The 16,243-nt window shown below is 42.8% G+C and overlaps 1 protein-coding gene across 1 annotated transcript in view; it reads right to left on the bottom strand.

Annotated features, from left to right (window-relative positions):
- Nucleotides 1-16,243, bottom strand: part of GVQW3 (GVQW motif containing 3) — a 32,239-nt gene that overhangs the window by 8,192 nt on the left and 7,804 nt on the right. The gene's annotated exons all lie outside the window — the stretch shown is intronic.

Consider the following 16,243-nt stretch of genomic DNA (forward strand, 5'->3'; position numbering starts at 1 on the left):
ATTCAATTCCTGATTCTAACACTCAGCATGACAAGAGTTCACAAGAAATCAAGTGGGTTTTGCCACAACAGGTTACTCTGGTTCCATCCAACAAAGCTCAAGAGTAGTAGCCAAAAACTATTTCCAAAAAGCAAAAGGGCCCCGTTAAGAGGAGAAAAATCAATCAACTGAAACTGAGGGAAATAGGTAGAACTGATAAATCAGGACATTGTCACGTTTCTCACAACTAAAACACTCAGGGTCACTCCAAGTGAACTGGGCTGCATGAAATAATCACACAGAGACAGAGATACCTTTTTCTTTGGGATCCTGTGATAGCTCCTCTGACCATTAGGGTCTGCAGAAGGAGAAAAGAAAGCATGTGCTAAACACTTTTATTGAGGAGAAGCCATTGAAATGAAGCACGGGGTCAGGTTTCAGGGAGTTGAGTATAGCTTTGTAATGTCTGGTGTCAGCAGGTTGACTGACATCTAGGAAGGCCACACCCAAAGGCAGAGCAAGAGAAGGGGACACACAAAGGGAGTTTCCATGGAACATTCTATCCCAAACTCTGCAAAGGGGTAGTATTACAAGGGAATAGGTGAGTGTAATTCAATCCATGGGGCGACACACTTACATCTTAAGACATGCCATCAACTTCCTGGACTGGGACAATGTCCAGGTCACTACAAAATGTTAAAAAAAAAAACCAAAACACAACGCTTCAGGATGGAAGGCGCAACTCATTCAGAGTGGCTCCCCACAGACATTAAAATAGTTAAAAGTATTACATATAATCAATAATCTAAAGACTGGACTTGTTAGTAGAGACACAGAACATATCAAAAAAAAACCAAATCCTAGTAGCAACAGATACACTCAGTGTCCATATCTTGGTATCTAAAAATTTTCAAATAATATATTTAGATATCACCTCTTGCCTTTCGGGACATGAAACTTAATCCTTCCCCTTCCCCTGAGTATGGGCTGAATGTGGTGATTTGCTTCCAGAGATGAGAAGGGGAAAAGAATAGCTTCACAGAAAGAAAAAAAAGTGGCAAAAATTTCCTTAAAGTTTTTATTAGCAAACTGGGCGCAGAGTGGCACAGGTCTATAATCCCAGTGACTCAGAGGCTGAGGCAGGAAGTTTTTGAGTTCATAAGCCATCCTCAGCAACTTGGACCTAAGCAACTTAGTGAGACCCTGTCTCAAAAACAAAACATTAAAAGGGCTAGGGATGTGGTTCAGTGGTAAAGTGCCCCTAGGTTAAATCCCCTATACCAAAAAAAAAAAAAAAGTTTTTATCATCCAGTAACTAAAGTTAATATCATTAATGTTTTGTATACTTTCTATTATGATAATAAGAAGGGTATTTCAGCACAAGGCGGTGAATTCAATGCCCAGCACTAAAAGAGAAAGGAGGAAACTAGTGAAACTCCACACCATGTACAACCACAAGAATGGGACCTGTTTCAGTCGGCTTTTTCACGGCTGTGACCAAGGTTCTGACCAGAATAATTGTAAGGAGGAAAAGTTTATTTGAGGGCTCATGGTTTCAGAGGTCTTAGTCCATAGAAGGCTGGCTCCATTCCTTGGGGCTTGAGATAAGGCTGAATATCATGGCAGGATAGTGTGGCAGAGGTAAGCAGCTTACATCAGGAAGCAGAGAAAAAGAGAGACTCCACTCTCTAGATACAAAATACATACCCCACAGTCATGCCCCTCAAAAAACCATTTTCTCCAGCCACACCCGATCTGCCTGCAGTTACCACTCAGTCAATTCCATCAAGGATTAATTCACTGATTGAGTTAAGACTCTCAAAATCCAACCATTTTTCTTCTGAATCTTCTTGCATTGTCTCACTTGTGAGCTTTTGGGAAACACCTCACATTCAAACCATAACAGATCCTAATTGGAATAAGTTATACTCCATGTATTATGTATAATGTGTCAAAATATACTCTACTTTCATGTATCTAAAAAGAACAAGTAAAAAATATATATCCAAAAAAAAAAAAAAAGAAAGAAAGGGAGGAGGAAAAAGGTTACTTCACTTCTGTTATTCTTTCCCCAAATCCATAACCTCAGTCTAATCATACCATAGTATCAGACAAACCCAAATTCAGGGATATTCTATAAAATATATGATCAGTATGCCTCAAAACATTCCAGATCATGAAAAACAAAGCCTGAGAAACTGTCAGATCAGAGGAAAATAAAGAGACATGACAATTCAATGGAAGGTGGTATATTCTCAATTGATTTTGGAACAGAAAAAGGACTTTAGTGGAAAAACTTTTGAAATGTGAATAATGTGTGGGGTTTGTTTTGTGTAACAGTCAAAAAAATAATAATGTACTTTTTTTAAGATATATTTTTTAGTTGTGGGTGGGCACAATACCTTTATTTTATTTTTATGTGGTATTGAGGATCGAACCCAGTGCTTCATATATGCTAGGTGAGCACTCTACCACTGAGCCACAACCCCACCCCCATATATATATATATATATATATATATATATATATATATATATATATATTAATACCTAGGATTGAACCCAGGGGCACTTTATCACTGAACCACATCCCCAGCACTTTTTTTTTCTTTTTTTGAGACAGGGTCTAAGTTGCTTAGGGCCTTGCTAAATTGCTGAGGCTGGCCTCGAACTTGAGATCCTCCTGCCTCAGCTTCCTGAGCTGCTGAGGCATACACCACCACACCCAGCAGTATCTTACTTTTGATAATTGCACCACAGTACTATAAGATAAAACAGAGAACTGGAACTGGAAGAGAAATCACTTTGTGATTGTGTGTGTGTGCTGACGATTAAGCTCAGGAGGGCCTCCATGTGCTCTAACACTGAGTTATATATCTCCAGTTATATTACCTTTGCAAATTTTCTGTAAATTTGAAATTATTCCAAAATTTAAAATATACTAAAAATCCAAATCAAACTTCCTTAGAGATGGAATCTACAATATTTGAGATGAAAAATATACAAGATGGAATAAAAATAGAGTAGACATTTCAAAATGAAAAATCAGTAAACTTAGAGACATAGCAAGAGAAACTATACCAAAAAAGTACAAAGAGGAGACAAACAAAATAAGAGCATCAGTTAGCTCTGGGACAACTTCAAGTGGTCCAAGGAGGTAACTGGAGTTCCTGAGAGGAGGGTGACAGAAAAAAATTATGGAAATAATGGCCACAAATTTTCCTAATCTGATGAAAACTTTAGGCCTACAAATCCAAGAAGCTCAATGAAACCCAATCACAAAAAACAAGAAAACTTTACCAGGACATATCATAATCAAGCTGCATAAATTCTTAAGAGGGGAAGGAGACAGTATGTACAGAGAAAGATAAGCATTTTACAGACTTTTCATTAGAAACAATGCAAGCCAGGGGACAGTGGAACAATCTTTGTGGTACAGAAAAGAAAAAAAAGGCCTGTCAATTTATAATTTGATCAAAAACAAAGGTGAGAATGGGGAAAGCATAGTGTTTATCAACAAGTGGTGCTTGGACAACTGGCTCTCTACAAGCAGAAACAAATGAATATGGACACTTATCTCACATGATATACAAAAACAAATTCAAAATGGTTCAAAGACCAAAACTAAATAACTCTTAGACTTCATTAAAATTAAATTTGGGGGGCCTCAAAGAATACTATCTACTAAGCAAGGAAATCCACAGAGTAAAAGAAAACATTTGCAAATAATATATCTGTTAAAGGTCTCGAGAACACAGAACTCATACAACTCAACAACAAAAGACAAAAAAAAAAAAAATAAAATAAATAAAGGACAAAGGACTTGAATAGACATTTTCCCAAATCAGATATACACTTGTCAAACAAGCACTGGAAAAGATGTTCAATGCCATCATTAGGGAAATGCAAATCAAAATCACAATGAGATATCACAAGTGTTGAAAGAATATGGAGAAATTGGAACCCTCATGTCCTACATTGCTGTTGGGAATGTAAGATGGTACAGTGGCTATGAAAAATGATCTGTGAGTTCCTCAATAAGATAAACATAGGATTACCCTATAATCCTTCCAATTCCATTCCTCCTAGGTATATCCAAGGGAACTTAAAACAGGTATGCAAACAAAAATGTGTACATATATGTTCATAGCAGCACTATTCACAATAGTCAATGGGTGAAAGAATAATCAAAATGTGATATATTGATACAATGGAGTATTATTCACCTTCAACGGAGAATGAAGCATTAATATGTACTGCAAAATGGATGAACCGCAAAAACATGACACCAAGTAAAAGAAGCCAGCTGCTAAAGGTCACATGTTGTATAATTCAATTTATATGAAATTTCCAGAATAGCAAAACCATTTAGAAAGAAAGTTGATTGATGACTGTCAGAGGCTGGGGGTAAAAGGGAAGGGGAGTTACCATCTAATGGGTATGAGTTTTCCTGATGAAAATGCTCTGGAATTACATAGTAGTGATGGCTGAGCCACACTGTAAATATTCTAGATGCCAATGAAACACACTTTAACATGGTTAAAATGGTGAATTTTGTTATGGGAATTTTACCACAACAAAAAAGCAATTACTATAAAATTCCCTTCTTTCATTCATCCATCAAACATTTATTCAGCAGTTCCAGGCAAGATTAATCCTGGATGCCAGGAATACAGAGAAGAATCAGATGTGATGGAGAGAAAACCCATCATGCAAACAATTAAGTTCAGTTAAATGTTACAGTTTTGGTTTTTGGTACTAGGGATTGAACTCAGGGGCACTCAAGCACTGAGCCACATCCCTAGCCCCTTTTTGTATTTTATTTAGAGACAAGGTCTTGTTGAGTTGCTTAGCACCTCACTAAGTTGCTGAGGCTGGCTTTGAACTATGATCTTCCTGCCTCAGCCTCCCCAGCCACTGGAATTACAGGCATGTGCCATTTCACACAGACAAACATTACAGTTTTTTAACATAAGAATATGCATTGTGTACTGGGGATGACTGCTTTACCAATTGGGTGACAGGGAAGATGTATGGTAAGGCTGAGACTTGAGTGTTGAGAGGGAGTCTGCCAGGTGGAGGGCAGCAGGAAGGCATTCCGAGGAGAGAATGGGGCTGAGCCAGCTCAAAACACTAGTGTCCAAGTCTCTGGTTTTTAACAAACTCCAAATCAAATAGCACAAGTGAAACATAGGGGGTGGATTTCAGGACAGTATGGCGAAAGGTAGGTGATAGTAAGAAATGATAGAAGAGTGACGCAGACCCACCCAGATGTAAGGGTGAAAGAAAATGTAATTCTGAGTGGGTCACTTAGTGGGTGGCACCTGTCGCGACCCCCTTGCCCGCAAGGAAGACGCAACACCGGGAATCTTCTTACAGCTGTTTATTCAAGCTCTCGAGAGTTCTTCTAATCTCCCAGAAGCCCCTCCCAGCCTTAATAAAGTATCCAAACACCCAATGCGAAGCTGCCACGTGGAGCTTTCTCGTAGGGTGTCAAAGAACCATGTGCCAACTCTCCCAAAGAAGGAGTTGTTTATCACAGACCACCACAAGGCCAGCGCCATCTTGTAATGGCGACCACAGTCCGCAGAAGCGGCTCGCCACAGTTCCCCCTTTCGTTTACTAAAAACAAAACAGGCAAGAGTAGAGGTGAATCGCCATTACTCATACGAAGCCTTCAACCAGGAACCTCATCAGACCCAAGCAGGTCAGGACGTTCCCACATGACCGTTATTGGCTGAATATGAAAACAGACACCACAAAGCTGTTAAGGCCCTGTGAGCTGGCCTCCTTGACGTGCATACAAATCAGGGCTGGATCCAAGCCCTGGGGGCCGGGGGGAATCCACTGCCAGCAGTTTTTTCCTTCTGTTTATAGCACGTCAAAGGGAATCAAGTAGCCCCTGTCTTAGGTCGTTCACTGCCCTTACATTGCTTACCCGTCTTTGGGGAGGCCCCATTCCCCTGTCTTAGGTTGCAGTGCAAGCGTGAAAGTTGCCCGTCTCTGGGTACTACAAGATCAGCTCGTTGTTGCCAAGGCGTTTAATGGTATCTACTCAGCCAGTCATGATTAGGTCTCTGAGGCTGAACTGTGGCTGTATAGAAATACAACGACAAACAAGTTGGCAACACCCTAAAAGAAAGGCACGGGTCATAGAGCGATAGAAAAGTACTAGCGTGGAAACCCATCTGTGTGCAATGGCAGTAAAGCCGGCAGAGTGCAAGGGCTTTCCAACACTAGGAGAATAACAAGGAAGGACATGTCGTTCCCAGTGCAATGTCCGTAAAACTTGGGGTGCAACGACCATGTCAAAGGTTTACTGTTTAATTTGTGCAAGCCAAACTTGAGGTGAGTTGCCAGTTTCCAAAGCTGCAAGTGCTTGTATAATCATAGCTTTATCGCGAGCATTGCGGGCCTTAAGGCGGCAGAGAAACCACAAGCAGAGAACCATACCGAAGCAACACATTGCGCCAAAAATGCCTACCCCCACCCACTCTTTAAAAAAGGAAAAGGCAGAAGATATCCAATCAGTGAATTGACCCAACGTTATGGGATCAACGTGGGTACTATTCAAGACAGCTATCTGGGTTAGTTGAGACTGGATCATGTCTTCCGCTGCCATGGACCAATTTCCGGCCAAGTATTCTCCGATGATACGGGAGGCATTCCTGGAATCATTAAATCTGACAGAGGTTATGCATAAATGTGCACGTTGATCAACACAGCCCAAAAGCACCAAATCAGCCAATTCTTCTACCTGAGCTTGGAGTAAATCTATTCTTTGGTTGGCAGCTAAGATCCCTGACAAAATATGTTGATTAATTGCATTTTGGGACTCAAGTATCATAGAAGTTTGTTGAACAACTTGATTAACGGAGGCAGCAGTCTGCACTTGATTGGCCATGGCCACTCCGGCCGCGACCGCTGCAGCAGCAGATACCGCCACGGCTGTCACTATAGCAGCTGTGATTCCAAAATCCCTGCGGACTCTAAGTAGCTCAACAATGGGGAATTTATCAGGGTCCGCAATAACTGGGATTGGAACAAAGGTTGGAATTTTCATAACCACTGCTACAGCCGAAGAACCATCCCAACATTCAGATAAGAAACAATTAACATTAAAACAATCCAGCATTTCTGACGAGGTGTCATTAGCCAAAAGGAGTAAGAACGGAGATTGAACACAAACCGCTGCAGGGGGCAATGTGGCATTATCCAACAGAGAGTTGAACGAAACAGATGTGAGTCTACTACCTCGCTCACTCTCGTAAACAGTGCCAGAAACATTAGCCAACCAACTTTTGGCTCCCAGCAATTGAGCCAGTGCAGAAATATCAGCTGAAGCCCCCTTTGTGTTGGAAATCAGCCATTGAAACCAGGACCAACCCACTCCTGTAGAGGAGTTGGCACTGTTGCTAAAGTCATAAACATACCTCTTAAGAGAGGGGGAAAGGGAGAAACCTTTAGCAACTTGACGTTTCTCCCAAGAATAATCCTGACAAGGCGTGAATGTTGGGGGGAAACCAAGATTAGGGGTACAGTAGGGAGAAGCCTTAAAATGAGTGGCATAAGGAAGTCCACTAGAATATGGGGGCATTGGAATTAGTACCTCGGAGATACTAGCCAAGGTAGTTATGGTTAAAGCAGAGCTATTTACGGAGGTTCCTGGGCCTGATTGTTCCCCTGAGACTACTTGGCCCAATACAGTACTGAGAATGCTCCCTGAGACTTGACTGGACTGCAATGGATTGTCCCAGTTAGTCAAATTCTTGGTCTTAAGACGGATACAATGAGCGTTCCCAAGGCTAAAACAAAACACTCCTGTGAGATTAACTTGAGATTGATTGTAAATGCGTTCCACGTCCCCTCTAGGAGAGGCACAGGGCGCAGACATCTCACACGAGGTAGAGAAAAGAGTGGGAAGGACACTGGAATTACCGTGAACCGGCATCGGCATTGGCCAAGCCCGTGCCACCGCCCACCATTGCATTGGTGTCGTCTGTGTCATCGGCATCAGCACCAGAGCCAGAGCACTCAGCAGAATGAAGATCCTCATCACGGGATTGCTGTGGTAATTCTTATTGCTGAGTAGCTGGCGTCAGGACTCTTCTTGTCAGGCGTTCAGGGACCCACAATGGTTCCGTGCGATCCTGGGGAAAAACACATACGGATCCTCGTGCCCATGTCAGCACGGGGTCGGGGCCGTTCCATTGGCCCGTAAGAACATCTTTCCACTTAACATAGCCAATCACAGAGGGCTGAGGGAACACATGTCTATCGGCCGCAGAGCGACCATGAATATCCAAATTCAAAAAATTAATAGTAAAGAGAGCTAAGGACAAGCATTCTTTAGGAGTATGTCCAGCTCCTATTCCCCCTTTTTGTTTTTGTAAAGTTTCCTTTAAGGTGCGATGAGCACGCTCAACAATGCCTTGTCCTTGAGGATTGTAAGGCAGACCATGAGTAAGTTGCACTCCCATAGTAGAACAAAAGGACGTGAATTGTCTGCCAGTATAAGCAGGTCCATTGTCAGTCTTAAGGGACGTGGGCGCACCCCACGCCGCCCAGGCTTCCAGGCAATGAGTTATGACATTACGTGCCTTTTCTCCTGATAACGCAGAAGCATGAATAACTCCAGAGCACGTATCAACAGAAATATGGACATACTTGAGGTTACCAAAGTCAGGTATATGTGTCACATCCATTTGCCAGACAACCAGTGGCTTCAACCCCCGTGGGTTCACTCCATAAGTAGGGGGATGAAGAAATGTGACACAATGGGGACAGTGCAATACTATCTGCCGAGCATCTGCTCTAGAAATGGAAAAACGCCTGCGCAGTGTTAAAGCATTAACATGGAAATTTTGGTGAAACAATTTAGCCTCTTCTAAGGAGGAAGCCAAACAGATCAACTGACCTCGAGTGGCTGAGTCCGCACAGGCATTACCCTGTGATAATGGACCAGGGAGAGAGGTGTGAGCCCGGATGTGCATTGGATAAAAGGGAGCAGTGCGGCTACAGATAAGCTGTCGAAGCTGATTAAAGTAAGCAGATACATTACGGGCATCACTAATAGCTCCCACAGCCTCTAGGATTTTTAGTGCTTGCACCACATAGATGGAGTCCGAAATGAGATTAAAAGGACAAGAACACTGTTTAAACACCTCAATAACAATTTGCAGTTCTACCCATCGTGGATTTCCAGGAGCAAATTGATGCTGGACAGGGGGAGAATCATTAATGACATAAGCTCCCATTCCAGACTTGGAACCATCAGTAAAAATATTAACAGCCCCCGGAATTGGACTGGATGAAGTTACTTTAGGGAAAATAATAGGATGTTCCTTAACAAAATGGAGTAACGGATGAGAAGGGTAATGATTATCAATATCCCCCTGAAACGAACAACATAGAATAGCCCAGTTATCTAGAGTAGCACACAAAACATTAAGTTGAGCTTTAGTATAGGGTATAATAAGAGAAGAAGGTGATTGTCCGAAAAATTGAATGCTTTGTTGAATCCCTTTAAGTGCTAATGCTGCAACAGCATCAGGATAATATTCTAAGGATTTTCCTGGGGATACATGTGGGTGTATCCATAGCAAAGGTCCATCTTGCCATAGTACTCCAGTAGGCTGCCGCATAGTGGCAAGCACACATAATTGAAAAGGTTTATCACTCTGGAGCCTGCATAAAGTGGCATGTTGTATAGCTTCTTCTACTGTCATAAGGGCCGCTCTAGCCTCTTTGGTGAGGCTACGAGGGGAAGTAAGATCTGGATCACCTTTAAGAGTAGCATACAAAGGCTGTAGTACAACATTAGAAATATGTAAATATCCTCGTATCCAATTAATATCTCCCAGCAGTTTCTGAAAATCATTTAGAGTTTGAAGATCCTGAGTTCGTATGGTGATTTTTTGTGGTTGTAATTTGTCATACCCAATTGTTGCTCCCAAATACTTAATAGAATCTCCTGTTTGAACCTTTTCAGGTGCTATATGCAGCCCACATTGTGCTAACAACTTCACGAGGTCGTCATAGGCCTCATGAACTGTTTGTTCTGATTTAGCAGCCAATAATACATCATCCATATAATGAATGATCTTGATGGAGGAGTACTTTTGTCTGAGGGGCACAAGTGTCTTCCCTACATACATCTGACACATTGTGGGACTATTAGCCATTCCCTGCGGCAACACTATCCACTCAAACCTTTGATCTGGTTCCTCGTGGTTACACGAGGGAAGGGTAAAGGCAAAACGCTGCGAGTCTTTAGGATGTAAAGGAATAGAAAAGAAACAGTCTTTAATGTCAATAACAATAATGTGCCAGCCTTGAGGAACAGAAGAGAGCAGAGGCAGCCCTCTCTGAATGGGCCCCATAGGTTGCATTTGAGCATTAACCGCTCGTAGATCATGCAGTAGGCGCCACTTCCCTGATTTTTTCCTAATGACAAATATGGGAGTATTCCATGGAGAAGTAGAGGGTTGGATGTGACCCAAGTCAAGTTGTTCTTTAACTAGAGCATGGGCTGCTGCCAGTTTAACCGAGGGAAGAGGCCACTGAGGCACCCAAACAGGCTCCTCGGTGAGCCATGTTATGGGTATTTGAGCCTCAGCGGCCCCTAGGAAAAACCCAGACCAAATCTGTCAAGCTTTTGATGACCTTGTACAGGATGCTTACGTCCCTGTAAATGTTTTCCTAGTCCTAAACCTGGCCTATACCCCATATTGTGCATAATTTGTTGGGACACTGGGGAATAGTCATTACTAAGAGTGAACCCCATGTCTTTCATCAGGTCACGGCCCCATAAAGAGATAGGTAAATTAAGTACATAAGGCTGAAAAGTACCATGATGTCCTTCCGGGTCCTTCCAGGAAAGATGTCTACAGCTAACCTGAGGAGCCTGGGCATATCCAAGTCCTCTCAGAGATTGATCAGAAGTCTGCACTGGCCATCCCTTAGACCAGTCCTTAAGTGCAATGATGCTACGATCTGCACCTGTATCAAGTAAGCCCACAATTGATTTACCTTCTATGCTTAATTCCAAAGTAGGGCGATTACTCATATCTAGTGACAAATAAGCACAATTCCCTCCGGTGGTACCAATCTCATTCCCTGTCCGTGACTTTGAGTCTGCAGGGAAATGATCATGTAAACTAGGCAAAACCAGTAATTGAGCAATCCGATCTCCTGGGGAGATGGACACAATGCCTTTTGGAGCTTCCACCATAACCTTTACTATCCCTACAGTATCAGGACTTATGACTCCAGGGAAAACATGAAGACCTTGCAAAATGGAAGATGCACGTCCAATTAGCAAACCTACAGTGCCAGGTGGTAGAGGCCCTTTGAACTCAGTTTCCACCAATTGGACTCCCATCTTAGGTGTTAACACGAGTCTGGAGGTGGAACAGAGGTCCAATCCCGCGGCACCTGTAGTGGCTCTCCGCGTTTCATGGGATGGCGTAGAGATGGCCATGTCTCGGGTTCGGGTGTGACATTCTCCACTGCCCCATATATTTGCGGGCCCTGGGGTCGGGGGCCCCGTCGGCCGTTTTTTGGCCCAGCTGAAATAAGCTGTCCATGGATGTCCCTCACTGATGTACACTCTTTTGCCCAATGCTTCCCCCTTTTGCACCTTGGACACAATCCCGGTGATCGAAGGCCAGTGGAAGGGCCACCGTGAGGAGGTCCAGTAAAATTGACATTTTTGGGACACTCACGTCTGATATGACCGGGTTGACCACAATGGAAGCATGTTCTGGCGGCAGGATTGCCCCCTTTTGCAATCCGAAGGACAGCAGCTGCAAGACCTGCATTAGTTAAAGGCCCTCCAATCTCTCTACACACTTTCATCCATACTTCTATGCCTTTGTTCTTATAAGGAGCGATTGCGGCTTTACATTCCTTGGTGCATTGCTCAAAGACCAATTGCTTAACAAGGGGCATGGCTCTATCAGGATCCCCAAAAATCTTTCCAGCAGCATCCACCATCCTTGCTACGAAATCTGAAAAGGGTTCTGTAGGGCCTTGTAAAATCTTGGTCAAATTACCAGACACTTCTCCTCTATTTGGAAGTGACTTCCATGCCCGAATGCAAATGTTATTAATTTGATCATATACCTCAGGAGGGAATCCTGTCTGTTGATTAGCAAATCTACCTTGCCCCAAAAGCATGTCCTTATCCCAATGAGGATGTCCTGCTGCATGGTTTTGGGCGGCCTGCTCTATTGCGCCCTCTAGCATAAATGCTCTCCAGTCCAAATACTTGCCCGGAGAAACACAAGCCCGAACAAGGCTAGCCCAATCAGAGTGAGTCATACAGAATCTAGACAGACTCTCCACCTGAGTTAATGTGAAGGCGGCATCCACCCCATAAGTGCGTACAGACTCTGCCAGGGTCTTCACAATTTTGAAATCTAAAGGCTCCGAAAATCTTCCCCTATTCTCATCCTGAAAAACTGGATAAGCAAGACCCATCTCAGCGTTAACAGCCTTCCATGTTTGAGCATGGAAAGCTCTCCCCGAAACACCCCCACCATACGGCGGTGGGTCCGGAGGATCACATTTCTTGAGCCCCGGTCTATCTTCGTTCCCTTCTCCAGCAGCTAAACTCCCTAGCTGGCGAGACAGCCTCCCAAGCTCCTCCTCCTCATCCTCCTCTTCTTCTGACCCGCTTCCACATGGGGGTGTGCGCAGCGCACTGAGATCTGGATACAAGCGTTTCCTCCCCTGCTTCTCGCTCCGCACGCTCCCATCCTCCCGAGATACCTCACCTTTTGTCAGAGATAATCGTCTCCTCCCCTGTTTCACGCTCCGCACACTCCCATCCTCCTGAGATATCGCACTGCCTGCTGTCTCCGATTTCTCCTCATGTAACTTTTCTAAAACCTCCTGTCCTTTAGCAAGTGCGTCATGACATCTGCCATCTGTGAGGCAACTACGGACTATCTTCCAAAGGGGAATCACCCCACCCTCCAATATGCCCTGCTCACAAGCAAAGTCAAGATCCTTGCCCAATTTATCCCAACAAGGCATAGTAAGGCTGCCCGAATATGCAAACCACGGTGCAGCAACATCTACTTTCTGCAAAAATCTCTGTAAGATACTATGTTTCACTTTCAGGCCTTTGGAACGTAACAGGCCGTCTAGTGCCAGAAGAAGCGGGCTTGAAGATGTGACACCCATGACACAGCAACAGAACAGATACAGAGGACAAAACGAAAGTACACAGAAACAAAAGAAAAGTACACAGTGCAGCTGCAATAAAATATGAGGCTCTCTCTGTCTTTGTAGAGGAGCTGACTCCGCTTTGATTGCGGGTCCCACTAACCGGGACTATCAGGTCCCGCCCACCGGGACTATCGGGTCCCACTCACCGGGACTGTCGGGTCCCACCCACGGGGACTATGGGGTCCCACTTACCGGGACTGTTCAGTGCACCACCTCTGACGACTTGCAAGTTTTGATTGTCCCGGGTTTCGGCACCACTTGTCGCGACCCCCTTGCCCGCAAGGAAGACGCAACACCGGGAATCTTCTTACAGCTGTTTATTCAAGCTCTCGAGAGTTCTTCTAATCTCCCAGAAGCCCCTCCCAGCCTTAATAAAGTATCCAAACACCCAATGCGAAGCTGCCACGTGGAGCTTTCTCGTAGGGTGTCAAAGAACCATGTGCCAACTCTCCCAAAGAAGGAGTTGTTTATCACAGACCACCACAAGGCCAGCGCCATCTTGTAATGGCGACCACAGTCCGCAGAAGCGGCTCGCCACAGGCACCCACATAACAAGTTGAGTACAAACAATGTTGTGCTCTTGAGACACACCACACTAGAATAGAATATATAACCCCTTTCCCTACTACCTCACTTCATCTTATGTATTCTACTACTTGTAATAGTTTTAATTATTTTCTTTCTTTTTCTTCTTCTCTTCCCTCTCTCCTCCTCTCCTTTTCACTGAAACCTTCTCTTTTCTTGGGCTCTCTTTGTTTTCCTGTTTGAAACATGTTACTATGGAAATGTCATGGCACACTATACTGGCATTACAAGTGAAGTGTAAAGAATTTTTAGAACATGTAGAAATACAAGATCAGAGTATAGGGATGTAAACCTTAATTATGTGATAGCATCATGACTTCAGACATCGTATCATAAATACAAATACACTTGGAAATCTGAGACAGCACAGAGGAGATAGTCGAGAGTTTTATTAAGATTTATGGTCCCAGACTTTAAGAACGTATGTGAGAAATATTAAAAACCCAAAACATAACACATCACTTGGGAAGAACATCTGGAAAAAAAAGAATGACAGAATTCCAACATTTACTTAAGAATACACACCTCTGGAAGAAGGACCAGGGGACCTAGACACCCCAAGAAAATTTAGAAAAACCCTCTACCATGTTGCCATAAATATACTCTTTAAAAATTGTGTATAAATAAACTGTTGGTAAATCATTTGTTAAATGCAAGGTTGAACATGATTTTAATGCAAGATTTAACATGATTTATAAAGGAAATTATTACCAACGGTATAACAGAAAAAAACTCACTGGATTAAGAAAGGCTTAAGGTCCTTCATTATTATGCTGGCTCTGCCACCAACTAGATGTGTGATTCAAGAAAAGTCACTCAACTTCCCTGAGCCAATTTCCTCATCCAATCAGGGTTATAATTCTGATTTTTCACTTATTAGCTTCTTCAAGCAAGCTAACAGGGGTACTGACCCACGGCCTAGTGTTCATTTTCTTCTGAGAGATGATATGCTAAGCCAAATCCTTGTGGATAGAGTTCAGGTCCCTTCTAGAAGAGTTAGGGGTGGCACAACCAGAAACCAGTTATCAGTGTGCTATTCATTTCACCTGTTCATACCACAGATTTCTCATTTCCACAAGTATGGTAAATATAATGATTCCAATTTTTTTGTTCCAAATTGTTTACAAAAGCTTGTTCCTTAGACAGTCCTCTAGGAAAGATCTGTGGTTGGAGCCCCTCTGTCCCTTCTTCCCCTAGCTCACAAAGGTGGGTACTGTCTCAGGCAGGGGCTGTATCCTCTGTGCCTAATACAGGCCCAGGCCTAATGAAGAAATTCAGTAAATTCTGTTTGCTGGATACATTTCTGAACTTTCCAATTTTTCTACAGTGAGCAAAAATACCAACAAACCACAGATGTTAAAGCTTCCTTTTCCTGGCCCCAGTCTCCTACAAATAATGTCGTAGCCAGTCTCGTAACACTGCAAGTTTTCCTCAGTTTTCCAAAGTCTGGCATAGGACACAGGGCACATGCTTCTCTTTAAGAGAAACAGTCATTAATATGTCTTCTGGTTTGTTTTGCTTAAAAAGCAATTATAGTGTGCATTTGTCTTTGTGGACTAACACCTGCCATTCAGCCCTACTCAAAGACTCCTGCCAACTAGTTCCAGAAAAGGCTATTTCTAACAGTATTTAGGCACCACCTTGATTATTCTGCCATACAGGAAGTACAAAAATAACTTAAGAATTTGTCTTTTTAGGTAAAAGCAGATTTAGGCTTATTAACTAGCAGGAGACAGAAGGCAATAATTGCTCAGGCCTTTTGCAGATTGCTACAATCACATAGAATAATTCAGGTGCTGGGAGGAAGAAAAAGAAGCAAAAGATACTATCTACAGAGCACTTATTACATGCTAGGTCTTGTGTCGTGTACCTCTTATACTTTATTGATATATATGATTTAATATAAGCTTCACATTTAATAATCACTAACAAATATATGTATAATGTGTATAGTTTATTGTTTCATTTGCAGTACGGAGGACAACTTGGGGTGCTCTACCACTGACCTACATCTCCAGCCCTTTTTACATTTTATTTTGAGATAGGGTCTCACTAAGTTGCTGAGCCTGGCCTCAAACTTATGATCCTCCTGCCTTAACTTCTGAGTGGCTAGGATTACAAGCCTATGCTACTGCATTTGGTTAATATACTATATTTGACTCATTTATCTTATTGCTTGTCTGTCTCCCTCTCTTAAATGCATGCTCATGTGGAGAAATATATTTTGTCTTATTTATTGCTGTATTCTATGTCTGGAACGGTGTCAGATACATATAAACACTCAATAAATACTTGTTGAATGAAAAAATGAACAACTTCATGAGATAAATGGTATTATTTTACTGTCATGGATGAGTAAGCTGAGATACTTGGAAGCTGCAAATGAACTGCCCAATCACCCAGCTAGCTAAGGAACCAAAACTAAACCCCAAGTCTCACTCTTG

Source organism: Spermophilus citellus (assembly GCF_964194105.1).
Source record: "Spermophilus citellus genome assembly, chromosome: 2".
Classification (NCBI taxonomy): Eukaryota; Metazoa; Chordata; class Mammalia; order Rodentia; family Sciuridae; genus Spermophilus; species Spermophilus citellus.